The 26,280-nt window shown below is 45.4% G+C and overlaps 1 long non-coding RNA gene across 2 annotated transcripts in view; it reads right to left on the bottom strand.

Annotated features, from left to right (window-relative positions):
• The window catches only part of LOC135976094 (uncharacterized), an 84,441-nt gene extending 58,454 nt beyond the window's left edge, over nt 1-25,987 (bottom strand). For both annotated transcript variants that reach the window (XR_010593327.1, XR_010593328.1), the window contains exons 1-2: nt 25,453-25,987; nt 13,641-13,781 (exon numbers count right to left, since the gene is read on the bottom strand). This is a non-coding gene — a long non-coding RNA (uncharacterized LOC135976094). The remainder of the gene's footprint in view (nt 1-13,640; nt 13,782-25,452) is intronic.
• Between the last annotated feature and the right edge of the window lie 293 nt (nt 25,988-26,280).

The raw sequence follows: 26,280 nt of genomic DNA, 5'->3' as shown, positions 1-26,280 counted from the left end.
GGGTACACGCTGGGAAAAGTCCTGAGTTGGGGGACTCAGGCTGGTGCAGAGAGGGGAGCAGAGCCCGGAGGCCTCCAGCCTGGCTCTCTCTCTCCTTCCCCTCTCCACCTATTACCTTGTGTACCCCGCTGCGGCTGGGCTGAATCTCGCCCCAGGGGGCCCAGCCGAGGGACACCCCGTCTCTCTCTCGCTCTCCCGGGGGTCTCTCTCGGAGTCAGGGTCACCGTCCACTGACGGAAGAGGTGCCTGGTGGTTGCGGGGAGTCTCGCTTGCTCAAGTGGAGATGACTCCGTCCAAGGCAGAGTGGCACCTGTCGACATTCCCCGCTCCAGCGGGGTCTGTCCACCAGCTACCTCGTCCCTGGAGCGCAGGGTCTCGCCTCTGCCCCACACGGAGGGAGCCCTCATTGCTCAGTGTATAACAGGGGGGTCGCTTAGCCTCCTGTACAACACGAGCAAGAGCCTTGTGTCCAGCAAGTATAAATGGGAGTGGTTCCCCCCGGGCTTTATCTGTGGGTCCGGAAGCCCGGGAGGGCACCACCCCTCACTCCCAGGCTGGGGTGGCCGCATGGCTGGAGTGAGACTGCTGTCTAGCCCTGTCCACGTGGGGGGCAGAGAGGGGATACGGGGGCACACACCACAGCTCCTCACCTATGATACAGGAGCACAAGCTCCATGGACTCTCGCCCTCGGTTTTACAATTGTACTTCTTTTTTCTTTCTTGTGTGTGTGTTTTTTCTTAATAGGTTACATTTTTACCTTTTTAATATATTTTACTTGTATTTCCTTTTTGATTTTATTGTTTTTATATATACACAAGTTTCATTTAATTTTATTTCCCCTTTTATGGTTTTTATGTATTTTACTATTTTTATTTTTCAGTTTTTATTATTTTACTTTTAAGTCTGTTAATATTTTTGTATTTTATTCATTACTAAATTTTAAAATTATTTTGCACTTTTTATAAATGTATTATTTTTTCTATTTTTATTCTACTTTATGTGAATCATATACTCTGTTGTCCAATCATTTGGGCTCCTATCTTCTCTCACTCCAGTGAGGATCTTCAGTCTCTCACCCCATCATGGTAGTCATGCGCCACCCCAGCCAAGTCTCTTTGTCCCCTGACTCCAGCCAGACCCTCCACATCACCATTCCAGCCCATGGTGCTGAAGCGCACTCCCTGGCTTGAAGTGGTTTTCATCCTATGTTTACAGATTGGTTCACTGACTCTCAGCACCCCACTATAAAAATTGTTCCAGCACCTCTGATCCAGCCTGGTCCCTTGTCCCAGGAGTCAGCTGACTGGTGTGGGGGCCAAAGGGCTGAGCTGGGTTTTACAGTTCAGTCAACATAACCAAATAAAGCACGTGTGTAAGCCTCAGTGAAAAAGTGGTAGCCTAAGGGAAGTTAGGCACCAACCTCTTTTAGCGCATAAAGTGCTATAGAAAGTTAACAGTACTCCTATGTTTTACCCCACCCATAAAACTTTGGCTGTTTTATCAAAATGTGTAAATTAATGTGACCATTTAACATAACTTGCTTAAATCCGAGGAATGAGTAGTTTAGTCCATAAGGGACAAATTGTCAAGGCCCCAGGGTGCTCACGTAAGTCAGGGATGGGCATTGTTTTAAGAACGTGAATAGAATAGAATAGAATCTGACTCCTGGTTAGGAAGAAAACAATTCAGTGATAGAGTGGGGATACACAACTGGATACACAACTGCAGTTATTGCTGTAGCTCCATAAGCAGGCTGAACCGACTTCTTCCCTGCCTCCCATCTCTTCTCTTCCCCCCCTCTGGTAGATGCATAGGGAATCTCCTAGCATGGGCCGGGCCACCTAATTCGTCTCTCCTTTCCTGGACTAATCCATGACCTCAAAAGAATAATTGTGATCTTATTACCTCTTACTAGCCACCAGAGAAGGCACACTGGATGCACGAGCCTAAACACAAATATTCCCTTTGAGCAAAGCAAGTGGGCTAAACATCTTCTGTTAAAAAACAGCTCTGACAAATGCTGCATTTAATAAATCCCTTTGCAGATCAATTCCAACAGCCGGGGAAAAGTGGTTTTACATTCCCCTTTCTTATTTAGACTCACAGGCATCTTCAGCCTTCGTTGCCAGTGTGATATTGAGGGAAACCCACAAGATGAGGCCTATCACTACCCTGCCATATAATTAAAGTCCATTCAAAAAGGAGCCATTGGACTCAGTTTGCTGCTTCCGGTCTCTCGCTATTGAAGGGGTGTGTTGATTCCCTGCTGATAAGAGGCTCCAGACCCACAGATCAGCCTGGGCCCCATCAGTGTGAGCTTCCCCCACATTGTGCTCTGCAGACATAGTGCAGCCCTGATCTGGCGTGGCCAACTGATGGGGTTAGACCATGGCTCACTCTCAATAGCTTCTCAGTCCTTGGGCCTCTTTGTCAAGACTGGTAACAAGAGCAGAGCTAGTGCCAGTGATGGTGGCAATTTTTAGGACATGGGCACAGTACAGAGATCTCCAGAATGTGTTTGTCATAGGCCTACTGAACAGCAACTTCTGCTCTCTGACATAGCCTGGGAACAGAACCAGTGGCCTCCCAGAGAGAGGGTGCACTTCCCACCCCCAGTTATCACCTCTGATGCCACATCTAGATAGTGACATGGCGAGGGAGAGGAGATAGGGGGCCCCCGCAGCATCACATTTCCCGATGGGTATCTCCACCTGTTCAGTTCCAAGCTAACCACCAGTAAGGGGCAACGTGGCACACTACTTGGCACGTTCATTTGGATGTCCAAGGAACAGGGACTGTCCCACAGCCACAAACCCTCCGATGCGCACGAGGAAACAATCAGGCTAGAGATGGTAAAGAAAGAAACTCATTTACAATCACATTGACATGCTATGGGAGGAAGGCACATTATCAGCAGATCTCAGGCAAACGGGCATTTCCCAGGGAGCTGGCTACGTATCCCCATCTTGCAGCTGACTATGGAAAGGTTAAAGGAGTTGCCCAAGGTCACCGAGTTTAGTACAGCACGAGTTCCGAGTGTGATCACTGGATCACCCTGGACTGCCCTTCCTCATTCTCCTGGACTAACGTGCTCCCCAGGTGGAGACATTGTGCAAGAACCGCCTGTTTATTGGATTAGCCCTTGGAGCAGCCTCTGACAGAAGCACAGAGAAAGCCACTTTGCCTTGACACAGCCAGAGAGTAGCAGGATCAGGCTAGTTCAGGGCTGATTTTAGCTCCCCCCGTGATCAGGTGGTGATGATTCGCTTTCAGTTCTTTGAGGTGAACTGAAGCAGCAGAAGCATCCAGCTGACAAAACAATCGCCCCAGATTTGCTGCTCAGAGCCAGCAGTGATGCAGCATTTGGGCTCTCGGCTCTCTCTCTTCCAGAGCCATTTTGGCTAGGCTAGGCTACACAGGCAAAGTAGTTAGGAGCAGAGGAGAGGGGATCAGGGGGCTTTAATTTCCTCCACAGAGGCCGCTGACAAGGCCAAAATACTGGAGAGTGCCTAACAAGAGAACCGTTTTATCAGCATCACAGGTGTGAGCTGCCTGGATTGAGTTACTGGCTGACATTTGAAAGGGAACAAGCTGAATAGGACACGGCCTTGTTAGCAAGGCAATGAATGAAAAAGGGAAGGTTTCATACATGACTAGACAGACGGCTTGCACTGTGATAGATTATCACCTGCAACCGGACTGACGGGAGAGTGACTCCAAAATAAAAGGATCCTGGTTCATCCATTAAACATCCTCTCCCCACAAGCCTGCATTCACATCACATGCATGTGCTTATTTCACCAGGGCTGTTGTCAATGAGAGTCCCTTGTGGGGACTATAGCAAACGTATAACATACTAGGAAAGATTTGGAAAGATCCTTTTTTTGGAGCTGGTTTAAACAAAAGATGAATTTAGTCTAATTAGCAGGAAGTTGGCTGAAGTATTGTAATTTGATCAGGATGCATGATTTTGTTCTCCCCTTGAGTAAAATTTATCCCCGGTGAAGCCAATAGATTTACACCTGGGACAAATGTGTTCCCCCCTCCCCTCTTTTTAATGGCACCACAAATACTAACAATAGTTTAAGATTAAAAATAAAGAATCTGATTATAGACCTTAACCTCACTGATAGAGACATTTTCAGATAGAAACTTATGTTTTTACCAGAAAAATGCATCAGTTTAACTAGAGCTGATTATTTTTTAAATTGATCTAGTTCAACTTGTGCGAACCCCTAATGTAGATACACTGCAACCAGTTTATAAGCAAGCATGAAACCAGTGTAAATCAGGAATTTGTACTGGATGAACTAGATCGATTTTTGAATTGATTTAATTAAACCAGCATTTTCTAGTGCAGACATGATCTTAGTCTAAGAATAGTTGCATCAGGAACTTCACGCAGTAAAGAGAGAGTTGTGTCTATTAGTATCAGAGTTAGTGGATTAATTAATTTAACCTTTTCCAGCTCACTGATGGTCTGGAGCAATTTATACTATTCTTGAGTTTATTCATAATGAAAAATTTGCAGAATATTTTCTACAGATAATTAGTTATTGATCTCCAAGTTTACTCATGACAAATTGTTCCTGAGTAAAATCAATTATTCAAGCTGCACTGGTTAATGTGGGATTTATATTACTTGAATTGTATTTTTGGGCTATTACTGAAGGAGCATAACTTAGAATCAGGTTTCGGGGGAGGAAATACACCCTGTTAGACGATCCAAAGTTTCCCCCAAACGTTGTTTTCCAGTGAGTTTTCTCCAATGTTTGCTTAAAATGCATTGAACATTCCTAGCAGTAAATTCAACAATTTTATGAATTAACATTCATGGAAAATGTGTCTTAAGTATTCATTCAGTTCAGTCTAGTATTGTGGTAGCAAAATACATTGCCACTTCCTCCTGAATGGGCAGACACAGGACTATGTTGCAGTTTGGCAAGGCGGACAAGTAGCCAATAGGTTGAGAACTCATGCTGCCTGCAGCCCATTTTAAATCTAGATCACCAGATCTAGAAGTCTGGTGCCAAGGGGTCAGTTAACTCCCATCTTGCCTGCTTCCCACCCATTTCCATTTCAGGCAGAGATCTGGTAACAAAGGGGATCTGTCCTTCAACAGCAGAAAGATTGTTCTCGCCACCCACTTACATACAACTCTGGCCTAGTTTTATGCATTGCTAATCTAAGCAGATGTAAAGGAATGAAAAACAAAAACAAGAGCGTGACAGAGCAGAAAGGCAGCAAAGAAATATGGAATTAGACAGCGGCGCAACTGAGTACATGCTTCTTCCTGCAGAAAGCAAAGCATTTCCCAGCATAGGTACCTCCAAGGACAAGACCATAGTAAAAGGCAGAGGGAGGTCTAGGATCTGAACAGGGAGCTGTCAGCTATTCTGTACTGCATTGTTCTAAGGGTATAATAGTCCTCTCAGCAGATGTCAGGCTTCCACTTTCAGAAGCCTGCCAATCCACACGTGGCAACTCCCAGAAAACGCTGGTAGGAATTAGTCCATAGTGAACATTGGTCTATGTTCCATAGTGATCCATTTCCTGTCACCCACTCCCAGCTTTTGGCAAACAGAGACCAGGGATACCATTCCTGCCCATCTTGGCTAATAGCCATTGATGGACCTATCCTCCATGAATTTATCTAGCTCTTTTTTGAACCCTGTTATAGTCTTGGCCTTCACAACATCCTCTGGCAAGGAGTTCCACAGGTTGACTGTGTGTTGCGTGAAGAAATACTTCCTTTTGTTTGTTTTAAACCTGCTGCCTATTAATTTCATTGGGTGACCCCTAGTTTGTGTGTTATGAGGAGGAATGAATAAGACTTCCTTATTTACTTTCTCCACACCAGTCATGGTTTTATAGACCTCTATCATATCCCCCCTTAGTTGTCTCTTTTTCAAGCTGAAAAGTCCCAGTCTTATTAATCTCTCCTCATACGGAAGCCATTCCATAGCCCTAATAATTTTTGTTGCACTTTTCTGAACCTTTTCCAATTCCAATAGAATATGATGTTTAAGGATCAAAGAAATCAAAGGGAGTTTGGTACCCAGTTCCCATTGGCTATTCTATGTCTAACTCCTTTGGGGCTCCTTTCAAAAGCCAGGCTTTAGTGCAAAGTATTATTAGGGCCAATCAGGAGCAGAACTAAGAATAGAATTCAAGACCTTGGGCACCTGGCCCTGTGCCCATTCATCGCAGCCAGGGGGCCTCAATGGACTCTTCGGATGTGAATTCTCTAGTGAAGCTATTTTTTTAAAAAAGAAGTGAAACATCCAGAGGAAGGGAGGACAAAGTATCTAGCCCTTAGGTGAAAACTTGATTCCACTTTTGCAGAAGTCTCATTACCAGGAAAATTTAATTAAAAGGAAAGAAAAACCAAATCCAAACTCAGCTCCTCTCAAAACGTATAATTTCACCAGCTTTGCTGGCCGTACGCTATGCGACTCATCACCATTCTACTAGGACCTATAACCCCTCCGCCCTGCTCAAAATAGAGAGACTCAAAAACCAGCACTGTCCACTTAACCTGATTTTCAGAGGCGTTCAACGCTCCCTGACTTCAGTTTGGATTGTGGGCATTTAGCAACTCAGGGCGTGGAGAGAATAAAAATTGAGCCTTTAGTCTTCACTCCCTGCTTCTTTTTAATAATTAAGCAAATTATGCAGCCTCTGAAGTTTGATACGCTTCAAGCTTCCCCAACCTCCACGGGCTTTGTCTAGCATCAGATGCTGACACTTTGTTAAAAGCTTTTTTTTTTTTTAAGTAGCTTGCAGATAAGCTGACGCTATAAGGCTGTTGCGTGTGTGTGTGTGGAGAGAGACCGAGAGAATGTTCTCACAGAGGCCAGGAGCGCACAGGTGAGTTACTGGAAATCAGTAACCAAGGAAACTAATTGGAGCTGACGGGAAGTGTATTGTGCCTCCATCACCAATGCTAGACTAGCCTGTGAAGAGGAGATGCTGTTCCCTGCATCCCCCAGTGTGGCAGGGGAATAAAAGAATGACCAGTCCACCTGCAGGCTGGAATACTGAGGAGCCAGATTCCAGCTCAGCTACACCAGTGAGAATCCAGAGGAGGTTCACGGACCGTAAAGGAGTCACTCTTGCTTTACGCCAGGACAAGAGGGAGCAGACTGTGGCTCAGAGGGATCATGCCTTCAGTGTTGAACCCACTGAAGGACTCCAATTCACAGACATAAAAACCATCCCTCTCTGTTCACTAAGCTCAGCCAGTGTTTAGCAGCGCGTGGGCTCATGAACTGCAATAGACACGTCCTGGCTTGTTTAACGTCGGCACTCAGATTGGCACAGCTAATTCAGTTTGAGTTCTCTGCTGTGCGTTGAATTATACCCTGCCAGATTCTGAGTTTGGTGACACATGCATAATGCTGGAGAAACCCCGTTGCATCAACAAGGGCCACCGGATTTACCCGGGTTGGGAGTAAGATCAGAACACGCTTTAGTGATAGCTGCCCCAGTGTGCGGATTCTAACGGGAAAAACTTTGGCTCAATATAGAGAATGACTCTGCTCTGAAACATTTTCTCATTGGGCCAATAATGCACCTATCTAACCCAGGAAGGTGACTGCCCCAGTGCAGGGCTGCATACCTTTTGGGTTGTTCATTATAGCCCCATAGGATTATTAAAAAAAAAAAAAGTGGGAAGGAGGGAGTAGGGCTTTTGTCAGAAACAGGAATTAGTGCCTTTTAGTTGTGACTCTAATGTGACAGTACTTGTTCTGGAGCTCCAGGTGACGCTACTTAATAAGAGACAAACCTCAAGACGGCTTCACATCAGTCACTTCAGACTTCACCCAAACGGCAGAGATCTGCCAAACAGGATTAGAAGCCCGAGAACTGGCATGTTCTGCTCCCTGTTAGCCTGCTCCTCTCACTGGACTCTCCCGCCACTGAAGCTCCACTTAAGTTTTTGGGCCCAGCTTCTCAAAAGGTATTTTGGTGGCTAACTCCCATTGATTTCACTTCGCTACTTTTGAGCATCTGGGCTTGGAGCCTGATTTTCAGAAGAACTGAGCACTTGCAGGTCCTAGTGACTTCAGTAGAGCAGGAGCAGACCCCATGTGCGTGGGCCAGTCAGCCAGCTGCATTAGAGAGATTATTTTTTGATCCTGCTCTGACGCATCAGACAGTAGGCTGAACCAGTTGCACTGCTGTGCTGATCTATGGCAAATCTTCAGTTTTAAGGTAGGTAAATGCAGGCACATCTGCCCTGAATGAAGTTTAGTGAAAGAATTTCTATGGGGAGAATTGTGTGAATTTCACTTGTAAATGACATCCCCATCCCAGCTCCCCCTATAAGGGAAGATTCTACACACAGGGCACAGGACAGCTCTGCTGCCTCTACTATAGTTCCTGAGCTAGAACAGTAATTGCAACTCTCATGCAACTCACTGCATGGGCCTGAGCTGTGCAACACAGATTCAGTGGCTACCCCACCGTTTCTCAATGCAAAGGTGCAGCCCATATGCTGCTGGCATGGATTCCACCTTCCTGCTGCATATAGGATGGCAAATAGCCCCTGCATCTTCCCTCTTCCCTATGCAGCAGAATCAATGTATTAGGGGCTTTCCATGAGCCCTAATCACTTGGGTGAACATCATTCTTAGAGACCTTATTAACCACCCCTCACCCTGGTTACAGATCTCCTGCCCTTCATGATTTTTGTGCCTTTTTAAAAATATATACAGATTCCTCAATCTAACCCACAGTATTTCTCCAAATGTAACAAAAGCCTTGAAAAATTTTAGTCCATTGAGTCCATGATTGAAAGAAACAAAGTAATCTCCAAAAATACACTTCACATTGTGTGTCTAATAAAAGTCACGTTTGTAAGGGGAAAAAAAAAAGCCTTGAATAGTTCTTAGCGCTCCCAGCTTGCTCTCCTTCACACAGCTGTATCACCACTCTCAGCCTCAAGAGAGACTTCAATACACCTTCTGTTTAACAATTCATGCAAATCAATATTTCCCTGCCATGATAAGTTAGAACGAAGTCTGCATTTGCTGTGCAGAGGAAATAATTACATGGTTTCCCTTTCTGCTCCATCTTGAAAGGGCGTGCAGTGAGGAACGGAATGAGCCAGTGTTGGAGAGAAGGGAGATAAAAATGCTTTTAAAGGAACATCTCCTTTGCAAGTCAAATGGAAAAAATATGCATCACTGCATAACAGATAGAGGCAAACTGTGCTCTCTGTTAAGTCAGTGGTTTCCATTGGCATTTATCCAGATTTACACCACAGCATTTGGCCCTCAAATACTGGTCTCTTTTTGTGATACTTAACATATGAGGATCCCTTTGTGTCATGATTCTTATCATGGGTCATCAGCAGGATTTGAAACAAGGATCTTTCACACCATAACACTGACCTGTTTTGTACGTCCACTAGCCGGCAGCTATAGCAAGTTGTTATGCTCTCTTGTGCACTACCGGTGACTTGGTATGCAACCTTGGGTGAGTCATCTCACCTCTTCATACCTCCATTTCCCTCCTCACTTGTTGTCTGTCTTGTCTAGACAGATTTTAAGCTCCTTGGGGAATGGAGTACCTCTTACTATGTGTTTGTACAGTGCCCAGCACAAAAGGGCCTGACCTTGGTCGGAGTCTTTGGACGCTACTTTAATAGTTATTTTAGCTTTATTAGAGGTGGGCTCAAACTAAAATCCTGGCTCCAAAACACCCTAAAACTAGGGGGTGGGATGAAATCCAAACCTGGATCTAAATTTTGGAAGTGGCTCTTTTATAATGGGGTGAACCCAGACACTGAACTTAATTCGTATATACCACTAGTAAGGTTCTGTAAGATAATGATAACTTTACATAAGGTAAGCAAGTATCTCCACTGTACACCTGGGGAAACCGAGGCACAAAGTGGGGTAGTGATTTGCCCAAGGTCCCCCACAGGCCAGTGGCAGAGCTGGGGATAGAACCCAGGGCTGTAGATTCCCAGTCCAATGCCCTATCCACTAGAGAACACTGTTTCTCTTACCAAAGCCTTGTTTTATATCAGACAAAAAGCCAGGATCCCCTACAGGAATCTAAAGAGTACAAGATTCCTCAAGTGCACTGTGATACAAGGGTATGAATTAGTAATTCTGATGAGAGCACAGCAAAGCCAATGAGGCTTAAGGAGTCAACATTGTCCTTCAGCACCTTGGACAACTCCCATTGCTGGACTCCATCACACTGAGTAGTAATGTACAATGAAAGGCCCATTGAAGTTGATGAGTGGTGGTGGGGGACCTCCCATTGATATCAATGGGCTTTGTATCAGGTTCTAAAACTGTCTCATAGTGACAGCTTGCAGGGGGTGTGCAGAGTTGCTTGGCATTATGATGCAGCATCGGCACATCTTCCACCACTGATATTTTCTGCTATTTGTATCCTTGTCCACAACTCATAGGGTTTCTTGCAGGTTGTTTAGCCACCTAAGGTCATTAGTAGACCAACGCCCTACTGCACCTCATGGAGCTGCTTTACACCTTCACTGTGTAAGGTTTCTTGTGTATAAATTCAACCACAATCAGATTTGTGGATGACACCAAAATTAGAGATGGGAACAAACATAAAGGGATAGACCCAAACTGGAAAAAGCAAACTGGGCAGATGAGATTAGAGCATCAGGGACAGCAAGTTGTCACAGAAAAGTCAGTCCTAATAAATGTAACATGCTACAAATAGGGAACGGCCTCATTTTGTCTCTTTAATACTGTCCCTGTTAGAGTCAAGCGAATAACTCGGATGACAATTTTGCCTCTTTTTCCATTCAGGAGTCATCCATGAACAGCTTCCAAATCCCCTGAATGTATTCATTATGCAGTTACTTGCTGAACACGTTCTCGCTCCGTAGACTGTTCACAAGCAGTTGGTTGTAAGTAAACAAACATCTAAGGTGCACTGGCTAGTTTTGATTGGAGACACAGCTCACATGGCGTTTGTGTTTCCCAATTGGACAAACATCACTTTGAAATCAGGTTTAACGTGAGATTTCAAAGTTCGCTGCCCATGGAGATTCTCCATCATTTACTGACAATGTGCTGTTCCCAGTCTGGATATCCTTTGATGCACTGAGCTACTCATCTCCTGTTAAGATAAATGGAAGGGGAGGAGCTCAGAACATTGGAGGATGGAGTCGTACGGGAGCAGTCTCATCCATAAACTCAACTGGAGTTGATGAGCAATTTGCAACTTCAAAACAGCAACAATATAAGGATGAAAATTCCATGTAGTTTTTAATCACAACTAAGTCCTGCTTTCTAACCAGCTGTAGTTAGAGCACCTCTGGTAGTCAAGTTATCTTTCCACAAATATTTGTTCAAACTTTTAAGCTTAGTTTTGTTGCACATGCTCTGTTCTTACCCTAATATTGATGTTTCCTGTAGCCAAACAGTGTAATTGCTCAGAGGAGAGCAAAAGTTCAGGGCTGGAAAGTGGAGGGGTGCTCTCAAGCAATAGTCTGTAGATGTGGAAGAGTGAGAGAACCATTTCCTATAAATCCAAAGTCACAAAACCCAGTTGAATCAAACCACAGAAGACCTCACACTAAGCGAAGAGGCACTGTGCATGCTGCTTAGCGAGATGGCAGTTTATAATCTTTAATATGCTTCTAAAACACCTTCTGTTAATTCTCAGCTAAATAGAATGGACTTAGCACTTTAGCAGTTCCAGTAATTTATTTTCCTTGTAAACAGAGATGTCCCACTCCTGTGCCCCAGATAAACTTGTCACTAGTGAGTTCCCCACAACCTCCTTTGTCATCTTAATATCCTCTATCATAATAAGGATTCCTAGCCATGGCTGAGACTCAGTTTATACTATTTACTTTAATGACCTATTTTGTCATCTTAACTAGCTTGTTTACTGCTGGGACTGTATTGTCATTCTGCCAGAAGTCCTCATTTACAGTTTCTTTATTATTATTTTTAAAAGATCACATTTCTTGGAATGTGATGCAACCAGTCTATGAAACTCCCATGGCAAGAGGCCACAGATGTATTTGGAGTTTTGATTTAGGGGATGTTTCCCCTCCCCCCCCCCCGTCAACCTCAATTACGTGTACTCCCACCCCCATATGATTCTGCATCACTGTTTTTTTCCCCTTACTTTTCACTTTATGTCTTTTAATCTTTCAAAAGATACACAGCTGGTTATGACATTGTAATGTTGCCATAGAATTTCAAGTTGTGGGAGGAATTTTAATTGTGAAGGGTTTTTGGGAGGCAGGGGGCGGGAGGGTAGTAATATTTTTTCCATCTGTATCAGCTGATTTGGTCATTGTAAGCTCATTCCTCATCTCTTGGCTTGGCCATATCTGAGAGACCTATACCCTTGGATTAGATTGCATTTCTCTTTCTTATGAGAGGTCTCCAATCTTGACATGCTCGGTAAAAATCTGATGTTAATTGAACCATTTACATAGGTTTGGAGAGAGCATAATACTTCATGTTTCATTAGACTGTGTATTATGTGGAAAAGCTAGAGTAAGATAGCAGGCCACATTAAAAACAAACAAAAATCTTTGACACTCCAAAACAAGGAGGGAGCCATAGAGACTGGCCATGTACAAGATTTAATTACCAATTACCTGTTGGTGATCTGTCTCAGCGAACCATGCTCAGTGTAACTAAACCCAGGAATGAGCCATGTGCATCTTTGGGGAGATAGCAACTTATTTTTTGCCTTTGGCTGACCTCCTCCAACTGCTACTCCCCTCCTGGCTTGGCCTCCCTCCTCTGAGGTCAGAGTTCAGGCAGCTGTTTGCCAAGGCACCCCTCCTCCCGTGAACACCACAACAGTCACGCCTCTCTGTTTCCAGTTATCTTAAACAAAAGCCAGCTGTGTTGGGCATAGGTCAGGTGCACGTCCCAACATCAAGGTTAACCAGAATAGACAGACATAGCTGGATAGGATCCAGGCTTAGAGTCAGTTTGATTAAACAAGATGAAGACACCTGATAGATTAAAACATTCACTCTCCCAGGCTGGCCGGAGCCTCTCTCTTTCAGCATCCCAAAAAGGCAAATCTCTGACTAAGGAAGTCTGCATACCACAGTAGCTCTTTCTGGTTTATAGGAAAGCCGAGAGCCATTTTTCTCCCCAACCTCCCTGATCGAGGGGGTCCCAATACTCATTAGCTCATCCAATTAACATGCACATCTCATCCCTTCTTCCAGCTCAGATGATCAATAAGCCACCTCTTCTTACACAGTTCCTTTGCATGCAAGCACATTAAAAACACCCCTATAAACCCATCAGCAACAGGCCTTTCCTCCCCACCAATGATCCCCAATGTACTAAAAGAGACAGTTGTTTACTAGGCAAACCTTTGAAGAACTTAGTCTAAAACTTATCATACAAGTTATTCATACATTAAAGTGACAGAGCGTTGGGTTTTGTTTAATATGGCTTTAAATGAAAGAGCTTAAGGAATTCCATCACTTCCTTATAAGTTTGTCATGGACAAAAATCACCATGTATTTCCTAAATGAAAATGCGCCACCAACTTCCAATCAATTAATACTTCCATGTGCAAATAAATAACTTACTAACTTTAACTGACTAATTTTTTTATAGGTTATGTGGGAATATGTGCAAGTGTATACAGTACTTACTGGAAGGACACCAAAGAAGTTATTAGCATGTAGGAAAGGGATGTAAGATGACTCAATAGCGTCCCCAAATGGTTCTGTTTGAGTCTTGTTCTGGATGATCATGCCTGGGCAGTCCAGATGACAAAGCTGATAGAGATCACGCTGTAAAATTAATTTAAAACTTCAGTTAATTACAAGATTACGAGTCCCAAAGAGTGACAAGCACATTTGTGAACCTTGCAATCATCTTATGTCTTATTAATACAGCAATATAGAAATGTTAGAAACATTGGGAGTGTAGTAATCAAGCCATCTGTATTCCACAATATACTTAAACACTTCAGAAGTTGCTTCCAAATGTTATTTTTTTTCTATGCACAAAGAATAAAATGCTCTCAGTAACAGTTACCTTTATTTTAGTACAACAACAACAACAAAATAGAACAGGAGCAAAGTGTCTAGGTGGGAGCACAGTGTGTGTGCCTCCAGCATTCTGCATTCAACTGAACACAAAATGGCTCCCTATTCCACAGATAGCAAAATCTTTTGAGATTTAAAGGTGCAGTAGACAAGATGTTGCTCGACCATTTACATAGTTAAATATGCTACCTGTGTACATGTATTTCAAGAGAGAATTTTGGTCCATCTCTGAATTAGTAGCATTTCTCTTTTGTGCTGGCTTAAATACCTAGATTCCCTGTTTCAAGCTCAGTTATTGGGAAGTAATTAGAAGCACAAAATCATAGTCCCTGCTCTCCAAATATCTGAGCACTTTACAGGCGTTTATTAAAACTCTCTATCCCTCAATGAGGTAGAGAAGTACTAGCCCCATATTACAGACGAGGAAACTGAGGCACTGAGAGGTGAAATGATTTGCCCAAGATCTTACAGTGAGTCTGCAGCAAAGCTTGGAAAGAACCCAGAACTTTCGCTTTCCAAACAAAGGCCATCCCACTTTTAAACCCACTCTCACCCACTGTCCAGGCCTCCCTACTGGTAATTTATTTCCAAGTAGTGACTCTCCCGTGCTATTCTCTCATTTTTTTGGGGTGGGGGGGGGGGGAAGAACCACACAGATCTTGCAGTGGGCCCTGGAGTTTACTACAACCCTGTTGCATGGGTGAACAGTCAGCAGAAGCAGTTTCCAGAGGCATAGCCCTGCACTGCTAGCTATCAGATAAATGGGTTGGTCTCATACCTATGGTTCAGCATTCTCCTCCAAAGCCCTCTGGCTAGCAGATGGCTGGTGAGAAGATCAATGTGGGGGCTACATTTTTAAAAGTATAGTTCAATTCATGTCAGAGGTGAGTCCAAAACAAACTCACATGGCTGAGCACCTTGTAAGATACACTGAGGAAGTCAGACTCTGAAGTCAGATTCAGACTTTTTGGATTGTGCCTCTGTCTACACAGGCGTGGAAGGATTCGAGATTTTAAATTGGTAAGTATCATTTTCACTGTGTCCTCAAACTGATGAAAAAATATTTCCATCTGTCAAGGGTAATTCCCCACTCTGGCACTTCGAGTGCAGAAGGTGGGGGCCAGCAAGGATTCTAAAAATTAATACTGGCCACGCCAAGCTGGTATTAAACTCCCAAGCTTTTCTCTGACCTTGGATTGGTAGATGCTGCCACCACCCAAATGCAGAACTCCTTTGAGAGCCCAGGAAGGTGCACTTGGGAATTCCTTCCTGTGGGGTTCCCTCAAGCCCTTTCAACCCCCATCCGGGGAAGAGCTGAGAAAGAAAGAAAAAAAAAAGGAAATAAGCTGTTGCCACCAGCTAATTAAACAACGTACACAAACCTCTTGGCACAAAAAATCCAATTCTGTTCTTAAAAAAGGTAAATTTTATTAATAAAAAAGAAAAAAATACATCTGGGAACTCAGGCTATTGCTATATTTTAAAAGAGCACCTACAAGGATTAAGCACCAAGAACAGCTTTCTTGAGGTTCAGCTTAAAGGTTATAAGCAAAACAAAGCACCCGGGGTTAGCACAGAGGAGTCCACAAGCCATAAAGAAATAAACCTAATTGCGTCTTCCTAGACATTTCCTGATCTACTTACATATCTGGGGTTTCAAATGAGTAGTTTCTAGCTGTGATACCAAGGATTTTTCATACCTGGCCCCAAGCTTCTTACAGCATAGCTCTGCCTTGTCAGCCTCTCCCCAGGAGAGCAAGACAGACAGACAGACAAAGGGGTCTTTGTTTCAATTTTTAAAAGTTCTAGCCTTCCTATTGGCTCTTTTGGCCAGGTGCCCACTCACTTTCTTTTACCTATCTACGCTTTACAGGTAAGCAATTAGAGAACAGCTACTAAGAGGGATTTTATAGCTACTGGCTGGGTGTCCATAAAAGGGAGCTACCCCCCTCCCTTCATTTATCACACCATCATCATAATTAAAATTTACAGAGAGGCAAAAAATGTGCTGCTTGAGAATGTAGAGTCTGATTTAAGGATATTTACTTTGTATATTTTGCCATGTGATGCTGACAGTTTGTGCTTTAATTGTTATAAACCGTTAACTTTCTGGAATCAATGTCTACTGTCATTAGACAATAATTGTCTGACTCGCCCATAATTTCCCACAACTGTAAAAAAATTAAAAGTGGATAAAAACGGAAATTTATTTTTAATCAGTATTATCCATTGACATCCTAAAAGATAAATGCTGAATTCTGCCAAACCTATGTGTACATGAAGGAATGTAGACGCCATTTCATTTCTGGACATTTGATTAATAGAAACACTCGAGTCAGCTCCACATTGTTTTCCCCAAACCCACCCACCCATCGAGTGGTACAGGCTCTTCATGATGACCACTAAGTCTCTGTGCCTGGTGGATAACATATGCTGTCTATGGAGAGAGAGAGAGGAATATTTGTAGTCACAGCGGGTAAACGAGTGCTGGATGTAACGAATTTAATAGCATGAATTATTTACAGATACAGTCAGGATTGCCATCTTGTTACACAACAGTCGCAGCAGGGATTATTAATTTATAGCTACAGCTAATGAACTTTTATGGGAGCCTTGTTTGGTTAACAGTGGAGATGCTCTGGAAGGCTCCTCGGGAACCCCCCGCCCCACCCCTACAGTTCAACCCTGACTCTGAACTCTGGTACCAGACTCCTCAATTGGCTGAAGATATGCTCTCTCCCCTAGGGCTGGGCAATGAAGAGGTGGCACTATCAGCCGGCTCCTTTAGGCCTGAATCCTGCATCAGGATTGGCTTGTGTGGGCCTCTGCACCTGTACAAAGAGCCAGTGGGATTTTGCAGCTGCAGATCCCAACACAGGATTAGGGCATAAATTTGAATAGCTTCCAAACCACTGTCATCTTCTGCTCTCCGAGCATGGCGGAGACAGCACCAATATGCTGTACACCCAGGCCTCTTTAAAGGCCTTTGCTCTGACTAGCCTAGCCCTTTTACAGGCAGCTCAGAAAGCCAGATGAGACTTGCTGGACCCTGCGGCTTGGGGAGCAGGAGTACAGTCCTTTGGGAAGGCCACCAGCTAGAGCTGGAGCAAAGCATTCTGGGCCGCAGGCTCGCTCGACATTCTCCCCTCCGGCTCCACTCCTGCACCGTGGGGCTCCAACCTTCCTCAGCTTGGCAGTGACCAGCTACGCAAGAACCATCAGCGGTGTTGGTGAGGGACGTGGCACCACTCCTTGATTGGGCAGGCTGGGCCTTCCTGGAGCTCTGCTCCCTGTGTACAGCGCTGTCTCAGAGGACAAAAGATTCAACCTCCACCCACCTGAGCATAGGACTGAGTGTGTGTGTGTGGGCTGCCACTCCCCCCATGCCCACTACAGGGCTCTGTTGGGGTGCTGTTAGTGTGGGCATCCCAGAGAAGCAGATTTCAGAAATCAATGGGGTTGTTCATACTTCTGGAGATATTGGTTCAGGCAGACACTGCTGCACCAGTTGCACTTTTATTTCTTCACCTCCCCATGGGGGAAGAGACATATATTATAGGCAGGGCTGGTATGTGTATATATTATTATGGTTGTCTCCTCCCCACTCTGCTGAGGTGGCACAGAGGAGGAAGGTGCCTGATTTAAGTGGAGGGGGGAAAGTAAAGCAGAGTAGAAGACTGTGAGGAGTTTTGGGGGAAGCAGAACTAAAGGCTGGTGGGGGTTGAGGGGGAGAGGGATTGGCTGGACAAGGACCCCGGGAAAACAATGCTGTGTGTATGGATAGGAGAGAAAGAGACAGTGAGATCAGCTGAGAAACCAGCATGCCAGTAAGGGTGCTGGGAGTGTCTGGCCAAGGACACTGGGACAAGGAGCTAGGGTGGGGCATTGAGATTGGCTGAGGAGCTCAGGGAGGGAAACTAGAAACCTGTGAGATGGAGCAATGGGGGCAGGGGGTGCAACTATAGGCTGGATGGGAAGGAGAGGGAGAGAGAGAGAGAGATCAGAGGAGTGGCCTGGAAGGGGGAAGCTGTGACTAACTGGATAAGGAGCTTTGGACTGAGACAGGAAGATCTGAAATGAAGGCTAGGGGCTTGTCTACACATGCAAAATAATCTGGAATAAGGTACTATGTGAATTTAAAGTGAATTAACTATCCCTAAGGCTAAGATTTTGTAACATATTTTTAGTAGACGTCATGGACAGGTGATGGGTAATAAAGAAAAATTCACAGACGCCTGTGATGTGTCGGTGACTTTTACTAAAAATATCTGTGACAAAATGAGGAGGGAGAAGGCTCCAGCACCTATCACTGCTGCGGCTCTGGGGCCCCATGCCCCCCATGGCAGCTCAGTTGCGCCAGAGGGCCCCCTGCCACCTGCAGGGGCCGGGAGCTGTGGGTCCCCAGCTAACAGCTCCAGCCCCGCTGCCCCAGGGCTGAAGTCACGGCAGTCTCTGAAATGCACGGATTCGTGACAAAAATCATAGCCTTAACTATCCCTGATTAACTCCACATGTAAACACTTATTCTGAAATAAGAGTGCCTTATTTTGAATTATCTTAATCCACTCCCAAAGTGGATTAAACTAATTTTGGAATAAGGTATACTTATTCTAGAATAAGTATGTCCATAGATGGAGTTAATCAGGAATCACTATTCTGGAATAACTCCCCCTGTGGACAAGCCCTAAAACTGGTATGAGAAGCTGGAGGCATGGAGACAAGGGCTAGCTAAATGAGGACCATGGTCAGGGCCGGCTCTGGCTTTCTGGCCACCCCAAGCAAAAAAATAAAAATAAAAATAAAAATAAACCCACGGCGGCCAGAACAGCAAAGCAAAAAAACAACCTGCGGCGTGGCTGGAGCCAGGGTGCAGGGGGACTCCCTGCCCTGCAGATGTGCCCCGGCTAGCAGGGGGAGGGAGTGGGAGGAGAGAAAGAAGGGGGCAGCCAGGGCTTCAGTGGGGTGCTGCCACGCGGCCCATTCCGCCGTGCCCCCTGCCGGGAGGGCTCCGCACCACTCCGGTCGGCTGGGTGGGAAGGTCGCGGGCTGCCTTGCCGGGCTTGCTGTAGGGTGCTCCCGTCCTCCATCCCCTACAGGGTGGCCAGAGCGGAACAACAACCACCAAAAAAAAAAAAAAAAAAGTGGCCGTGCCGCCCTAGGATTGGGCGGAATACCGCCTCCTACAAGCTGCCGCCCAAGCACCAGCTTGCTCGGCTAGTGCCTGGAGCCGGCCCTGACCATGGTATTGGGATGAGGAACTTGGAGTGGGGAAGATACAGAACTAGGTTGGAGAGGATGCGGCAGGGAACAGGCAGAAGTGTTGGGGACCACTTTGTCCTTTCGAGCCTGTAATGGCACCCATGTTTCTTCAGTCTCACCTTCCTCTGTCGTCAGCAACATTCCTTGTTTATTACAGGCGGTGTGTTCTGAGAATTTCCCCAGCAAATATCTGTGAAACCAATGGGCAATTTGTCCCAACCCCCTTTAGTCCTGGTCCACATCGAGGATGACAAGTTGCTATTGTTATCAATTACTCCAACAGCTCAAGGAGCAGTAGCGCTAGAAGGTTCCAGCCCAGCTGATGATCCATGTAGGTGTCAAGATAATCATAGAAGATTAGGGTTGGAAGAGACCTCAGGAGGTCATCTAGTCCAACCCCCTGCTCAAAGCAGGAGCAACACCAACTAAATCATCCCAGCCAGGGCTTTGTCAAGCTGGGCCTTAAAAACCTCTAAGGATGGAGATTCCACCACTTCCCTAGGTAACCCAGTGCTTCACCACCCTCCTAGTGAAACAGTGTTTCATAATATCCAACCTAGATCTCCCCCACTGCAACTTGAAATCATTCTCCTTGTTCTGTCATCTGCCACCACTGAGAACAGCCGAGCTCCATCCTCTTTGGAACCCCCCTTCAGGTAGCTGAAGGCTGCTAAATAACCCCAGTTCCCTCAGCCTCTCCTCGTAAGTCCTGTGCCCCAGCCCCTTAATCATTTTCATTGCCCTCTGCTGGACTCTCTCCAATTTGTCCACATCCTTTCTGTAGTGGGGGGGACCAAATGATGTGACATGATCGAATTTCTGTTCACTCCACAGGGATTTTGTAAAAATAAATTCATTAAGATTTGAGAAGTACTCAAATACTACAGTGCTGGGCATTGTAGAAAAGTTAGTGAGGAAATTAAGAACTGTTTTTAGGGCATGGTTTGAATTTAGTGCACAGTCAATAAAACGTGTGGCCATACCTTGAACAACGAGGAGAAAACAAAATATTGAATGGCTGCTCATTAAGTCAGCACTGTCCATCCTGCACACTGAATAAGGCAGGAGGCCTGTGGTAAAGATAATACGAGACCCTGTAATTAAAAATCATCTCAAGACAAAGCATAGCTGTAACATGGCAAAAACCACAAAAATGTCCAATAAGTTCTTGGAATGTATCAGGGACAATGTTTTGTTTCAGTTCTGGTTCTAACAAGGAGGAATTTGCCTTCAACCTTCAGATTTGCATCAATCTGGGTGAAAGTGATCATGGAATAATAGATTTTGGGATTCTAAGGAAAGGAAGGAGTGAACAGCAGAATAAAGACAATGGACTTCAAAAGAGCAGACTAACAGAACTCAGAGAACTAGTAGGAAAGGTCCCATGGGAAGAAAATCTAAGGGAAAATAATTCAGGACAGCTGTCAGATTCTCAGAAAGACAATATTAAAAGTTGCAACAGCAAACTATCCCGATGCAAAGGGAAGACAGGAAGAATAGGAAGAATCCAATGTGACCATACTAGAAGCTTTCTGATGACCTGAAGATCAAAAAGGAATCCTATAAAAAGGGGAAACATGGACAAATTGCTAAGGATGCGAACAAAAGAATAGCAGAAACACGTAGGGACAAAATCAAAAAGGCTAAGGCACAAAATGAGTTACACCTCACAAGGGACAGAAAAGGCAATAAGGAGAGATTCCTTACATAGATTCAGAGCAAGAGAAAGATTAACAAAAAAAGTCTAGAACTCACAGCACATGACATCAGGAAGGCTGAAGTATTTAATGCCTATTTTACTTCAGTCTTCTCAAGATCCCCTCCAGCCCTACATTTCTCTGATTCTAGACCGCTTGCCCACAAAGGGAGCAAAATAAGGTTGCGCACACAACTTTAATGTTGGCATTTACTCTCTTTTGAATGACTGACCTTTGCAACTTGAATAATGATCTTTTAACTCAGTTTGTGCGCACGTAACATATTTAAGATGAGAGCTGAGATTGTCATATGACTCCAGGAGCCCTACACTTGAGCTTATTGTGCCTGTACTTTAACATGGCCCTGGCCAGGGACCCCATTTTAATTAATCTCTGCTTGTGTGTATCTCACCATCTGCAAAAAAATTGAGGTTACTCCTACAAATTCCTGTTAAAGGATCTTTAAGTCTCTTTTTGAGCATTTTTACAGTTTATTCTGATAAACAGGCTGATGCCTAGAGCATATGCATCTTCACACGCATTATTCACCCAATAGACTGACGCAGGAAATCAATCTTCATACAGTAGGAACTCAATTCACATTAATGACCACAAGGTCCTTTATAATGTACTGTAATCTATTTTGTAAGGCTATTTCAGATGGAGTAATACCAATCCTTGTAACAGACCTGGCTCTGCTGTTAACTCTTTGCTGATATGTGGGGGAGATGCAGAAAGTTTCAAAGAATTCAGGTTGGGGAGGATCAAGACCAGGTTTTTTGACAGTGACTAGTGATTTTGGGTGCCTGGGTTTGAGACATTTTTAAGGAGCCTGATTTTCAGAGGCCAGGTGCTCAGCACTTCCCCAAAATCTGGCCCCTCTTAGGTGTCTCAGGAGGGGCATTCAAGAGCAGAGGCATCCAAAAATCATCATTGGGTTTTGAAAGCCTTGGCCCTCATACGTAGCAGAGTTACTGACCCATCAAAACAGCTACTCCTCTCCGTCTGGTGAAGATGTATTTCTGGCATTTTCAAAAAGTCTGTGTTTGACCTAGTTAGAAGCCACTTTGTGGTACAGCACAAATCACTGGTTGGTGACCCAGTTTGGGTCAGTTCTGCTAACAATCACCTCCACTAAAACATCCCTGCATGCCAGAACGAAGCGAGCTGCAATCTGATGTTTCCCCCCCGTTCCCTAAGTCAGATAGATGAATTTGCCTTCCCCAGTTCTCAACTACCCTTAGCAATGTTTTAACCGCACACTAGCTGTTAGCAAACAGCATTGATAGCTGCTGTCACGACTCCGGCCATTAAGATCATCACTGCATAACTGGGGCACTGCTTCCGCTAGGGTGACCAGATGTCCCGATTTTATAGGGACAGTCCCGATTTTTGGGTCTTTTTCTTACACAGGTTCCTATTACTCCCCACCCCCATCGCGATTTTCACATTTGCTGTCTGGTCACCCTAGCTTCTGTTACCATTGAAATCAACAGGAATAGCAACAGCTTTCTGATCAACTGCATTTCGGATGGCATGTCATCTTCCTCGGGCCAGGCCACATGTCCTCAATAAGCAGGGATTTCCTCACTCTCAGGGCCTGTCTCTTGTCCCTGCTGCAGTAAAAATCAACGGAGTCTGGCCAACTGAATCCACGAAAGTAATGCGTGTGCCCCCAGGACCATCCATCTGCTTCTTCCAATCATGTGTTGCCACTAGAGACTAGGTCTTCCTCCCAATCACATTGCCATCATACCTTTCCCCACAAGTCCTCCCAATGAGACTTCTCCCTATGAGCCCCTTCCCCCCAGCTGCCTAAACCCACCTGTACACCCCACTCAACCTTTCCCCTCCTCCCCCTACCACAGCTGTCCTTCCCTCCCCATGTTGACCGTCCCCTACCTTTCCTTTTCTGTGCTGAAAGGAAACACACATCACTATTGATTTAACCTTAGGAAAGAGCTAATCCCAGGGTGCTGACTCTGCCCCTGGAATTACTATGGCTTTAGTCCATTTTCCTCCAGCATTAAACAAATAGTAATTTGCAGCTGTGTCTAAAGTCATTTCCTTGAGTGCAAGGAGAAGTATTTGTTCTCGCTGCCTGGATTTGGTGAGTGGAGCGTGTGCAATGAACCAGAGGCGTTTGTGTTTTGCTAATGCTACATGTGATTTAAAGATACACATCCCCCTCCCGATTCTGCAAATACCAAGAAAGTGAGAAGATTAATGATCTAGCTAGGCCGGAAATTCACCATGTCAGGGCTTTTAGCCATATGAAAGGCAGTATTAGCATTCAATGCTATCAGCAGGCAAGAGAAGTGGAGAAAGTGACTGTGGTCAGCATCTAGGTGAGGAGGAGGCAGTTGGATGGGCAAGACTCACTGCTGAATTGTCACCTGCAGAAGGTGCTTCAAGAAAAACATAAGAATCCTGCTCTTCAGGGAGATGGGATTCAGGGGCATTGGGATGGCAGTGCCAGTGATCACAAGCCTGGCTCTGCTGCAGACAAAGGGTCTGTTTACACTGCGGTCAGAGGTGTGACTGCAGGAAGTGTATCCGGGCTAGCTAGCTCAAATAACAATATCAGTGAAGCCATGGCAGCACGGATTGTACATCACTTCCTGGGACCCTATGTTTGTACTCAAGTGGCTAGCCTGTGCTGCCTGGCCTCACTGCTATTGTTATTTGAGCTAGATCAAAACTAGCTCAGGTATGTCTACATGTGTTGCAGAGGCATCTCTGATCACAGTGTAGACAGACCCTTCCATACTCGGTCCGTCACCTGCCTCTCGCTGCCCTGTCACAATCTCCCCACCAGCCCCCTCTAAGTTCTGTAACCTGAGTACGAAGGCGTTGGGGCTCCCCTCAATAATCTACACTGCATTGTAAACCTGGGCCCAGACTCAGGTTTGAGCCCCAAACCCCTACTGTCTAAACGCAATTTGTCTGATTCAGGTCTGCAAGCAACTCAAGACCCAGGCCCTAGGACCTGCCCAGGCGGGTGGATCTGAGCCGGAGTCCTGCTGTGACTCAGGTCCAAGCCTTGGCATTTTGCAGTGTGGATGCAGCCCTAGTCAGGCTTGCAAAGTGCAATATGGATGGATTAGCACAGCTGTGAGACCTGGGTCCGGCAATTGCAAACCCAGGCTTACAACGCAGCATAGATGCTCAAGCACAGCCTTGGAAACACCAAGTCCACAAGCCCATGTATGTCTACAATGCAGTGTAGACATACCCACAGAAACATCCAGCTCCCACCCTGCCAGGCACTGAGGTGCACAGAAGGAAAGAGACGAGAACACACCCCTCTCTGCCTCACTCTTACCATCACCTGCCTCTCGCTGCACCACCCCACCTCCCACACCAGCCCCCTTTAAGTTCTGTAGCCTCAGTATGAAGGGGGTGGGGCTCTTCTCAATTGCACTGGCATATGATCAAGGACCCCCTTTACCACCCAGCACATCACACCAAAACTTTGCTGCTCCAGTGCCCAATTCATGTTGCACAGCTATGCTGAAATTTGCAAGACCTGGGATTACATAGGGATTTGGGCAAGTCATTCAATCTCTCAGTGCCTCAATTTCCCCATCTGCAAAATGGGTACAACAGCACTGCCATCCTCTTATTGTTTGTTTGCCTTGTCCATGTGAACCCCCATCCTGCAATCAGACCAGCTACTGCAATGAGCTGGGCCTGTGTAGAGGTCACAAGTGCAAGAGTCTGTACGAATGAATCTCACTGCAGTTAGGTCTCTCAGCCCATTAGGAGGCAGGGATTGTCTTGTACCATTTATCTGTACAGCACCTAGCACAATGAGGCCCTGATTCTAAGTGCTATTACTTGTGTGACAGTGGGCCTAGTCAGGGACTTGGAGGGTAGGGGGGCACTGCTGGGCTGGGGTCGGCACGCGTGCACACACACACACACACACACACACACACATTCCTTGCCCCATAGAGCTTAACAGTCTACTAGAGAAGGGTGCCTTTAGGTGGTACCACACTCCTGATGAGTTAATATTATTAACAAGAACCACAGCTTGTGGATATACAAATATTTTGTTTTCTGTGTACTGCACCTTTAAATGTAAGGTTCCTCTGCTGGGGGAATAGCATGGTGAGGGGGTTTAGGAAGGGATCTCAGAGGGACCTATGAGCCAGAGTAGAGCATGCATTTGCTTTAGATTAAGGTGAAGAACAAGAGCCCCCTAGCTGAAAAGGACATGTTTGGCTCTAGGCCAATCAACAGTTCTAGAAATGCACCATGACAATGTAACCAACACCTAGTGGTTATGTGCGTCAGGCTAGGGGGATACAACCACTTCCTACAGTACAACTAGGGTAGGGGGCTGCTATCTGGTGCTCCAAAGCCTGGCTTTGGCCTCCCGCTTAGGAGGTGTCTCTCTCTTTGCAGACAGCCTGCAAAGGCAACATTTCAGCCCTTTCCATCCCCCTTACCTCCAAGAGAAGGTCACGGTCTTCCTTGAGGCCATCTTTGCTTTCTAGAAACACAGAGGCTTTTCCTCTCGCTCTGTCCTTTCCAAAGGGAAGCCAATCATCTCCGTGTAAAAAAAAAAGAAGAAGAAGGGGGGGGGGGGGCATACAGCTATGGGGAACTCAGTATGATAGGCAGACTAGACAAGGGCAAAGAGAGTCCAGGGCATGGTAAACCAAGCACTCTGGCAAAAAAGTGACTACCCCTGCTGTGTAAACACAGTACACAAGACTTCAGCTAAGCCTGAAAGAATGGTCCTTTTCTGCACAGGGTAACTTCAAACTCACTCAGCTTTCAACTCAACAAGCAAGAAACTCACCCCAAAGTCCTTTAGTCCCTGACTAGCTGCTCCCTTCATTGCAAATGGACATTAGAAATCACCCAAACAGGGCTATAACTTCCACCTGGCTTTTAGAGGCTCATTGGTGAGCTCTGTGTAACTCTGTTCCCTCAGCAGCAATCAAGGGTTAATTCTCTCCAGCTGGGTTACTTGGCAGAGGGGGATGAGGGCCACCAGCCAGCCCTCACTACTTCTTAACCCCTTATTGGCCCTTAGTACATTCCTGGGGGTTGGGGGGAAGCTAGTTGAGAATTAGTGTGGTGGTTAGGGTGACCAGATGTCCCGATTTTATAGGGACAGTCCCGATTTTTGGGTCTTTTTCTTATATAAGCTCCTATTACCCCCCCACCTCCTGTCCTGATCTTTCACATTTGCTGTCTGGTCACCCTAGTGGTGGTTTTGTGAGAAAATTTCAAATTAATTTCTAGAGAAAGTAGGTGGGTAAGGTAAT

The sequence above is a fragment of the Chrysemys picta genome, chromosome 16, assembly GCF_011386835.1.
Source record: "Chrysemys picta bellii isolate R12L10 chromosome 16, ASM1138683v2, whole genome shotgun sequence".
Lineage (NCBI taxonomy): Eukaryota > Metazoa > Chordata > Testudines > Emydidae > Chrysemys > Chrysemys picta.
This window is presented reverse-complemented; position numbering and strand designations above follow the sequence as displayed.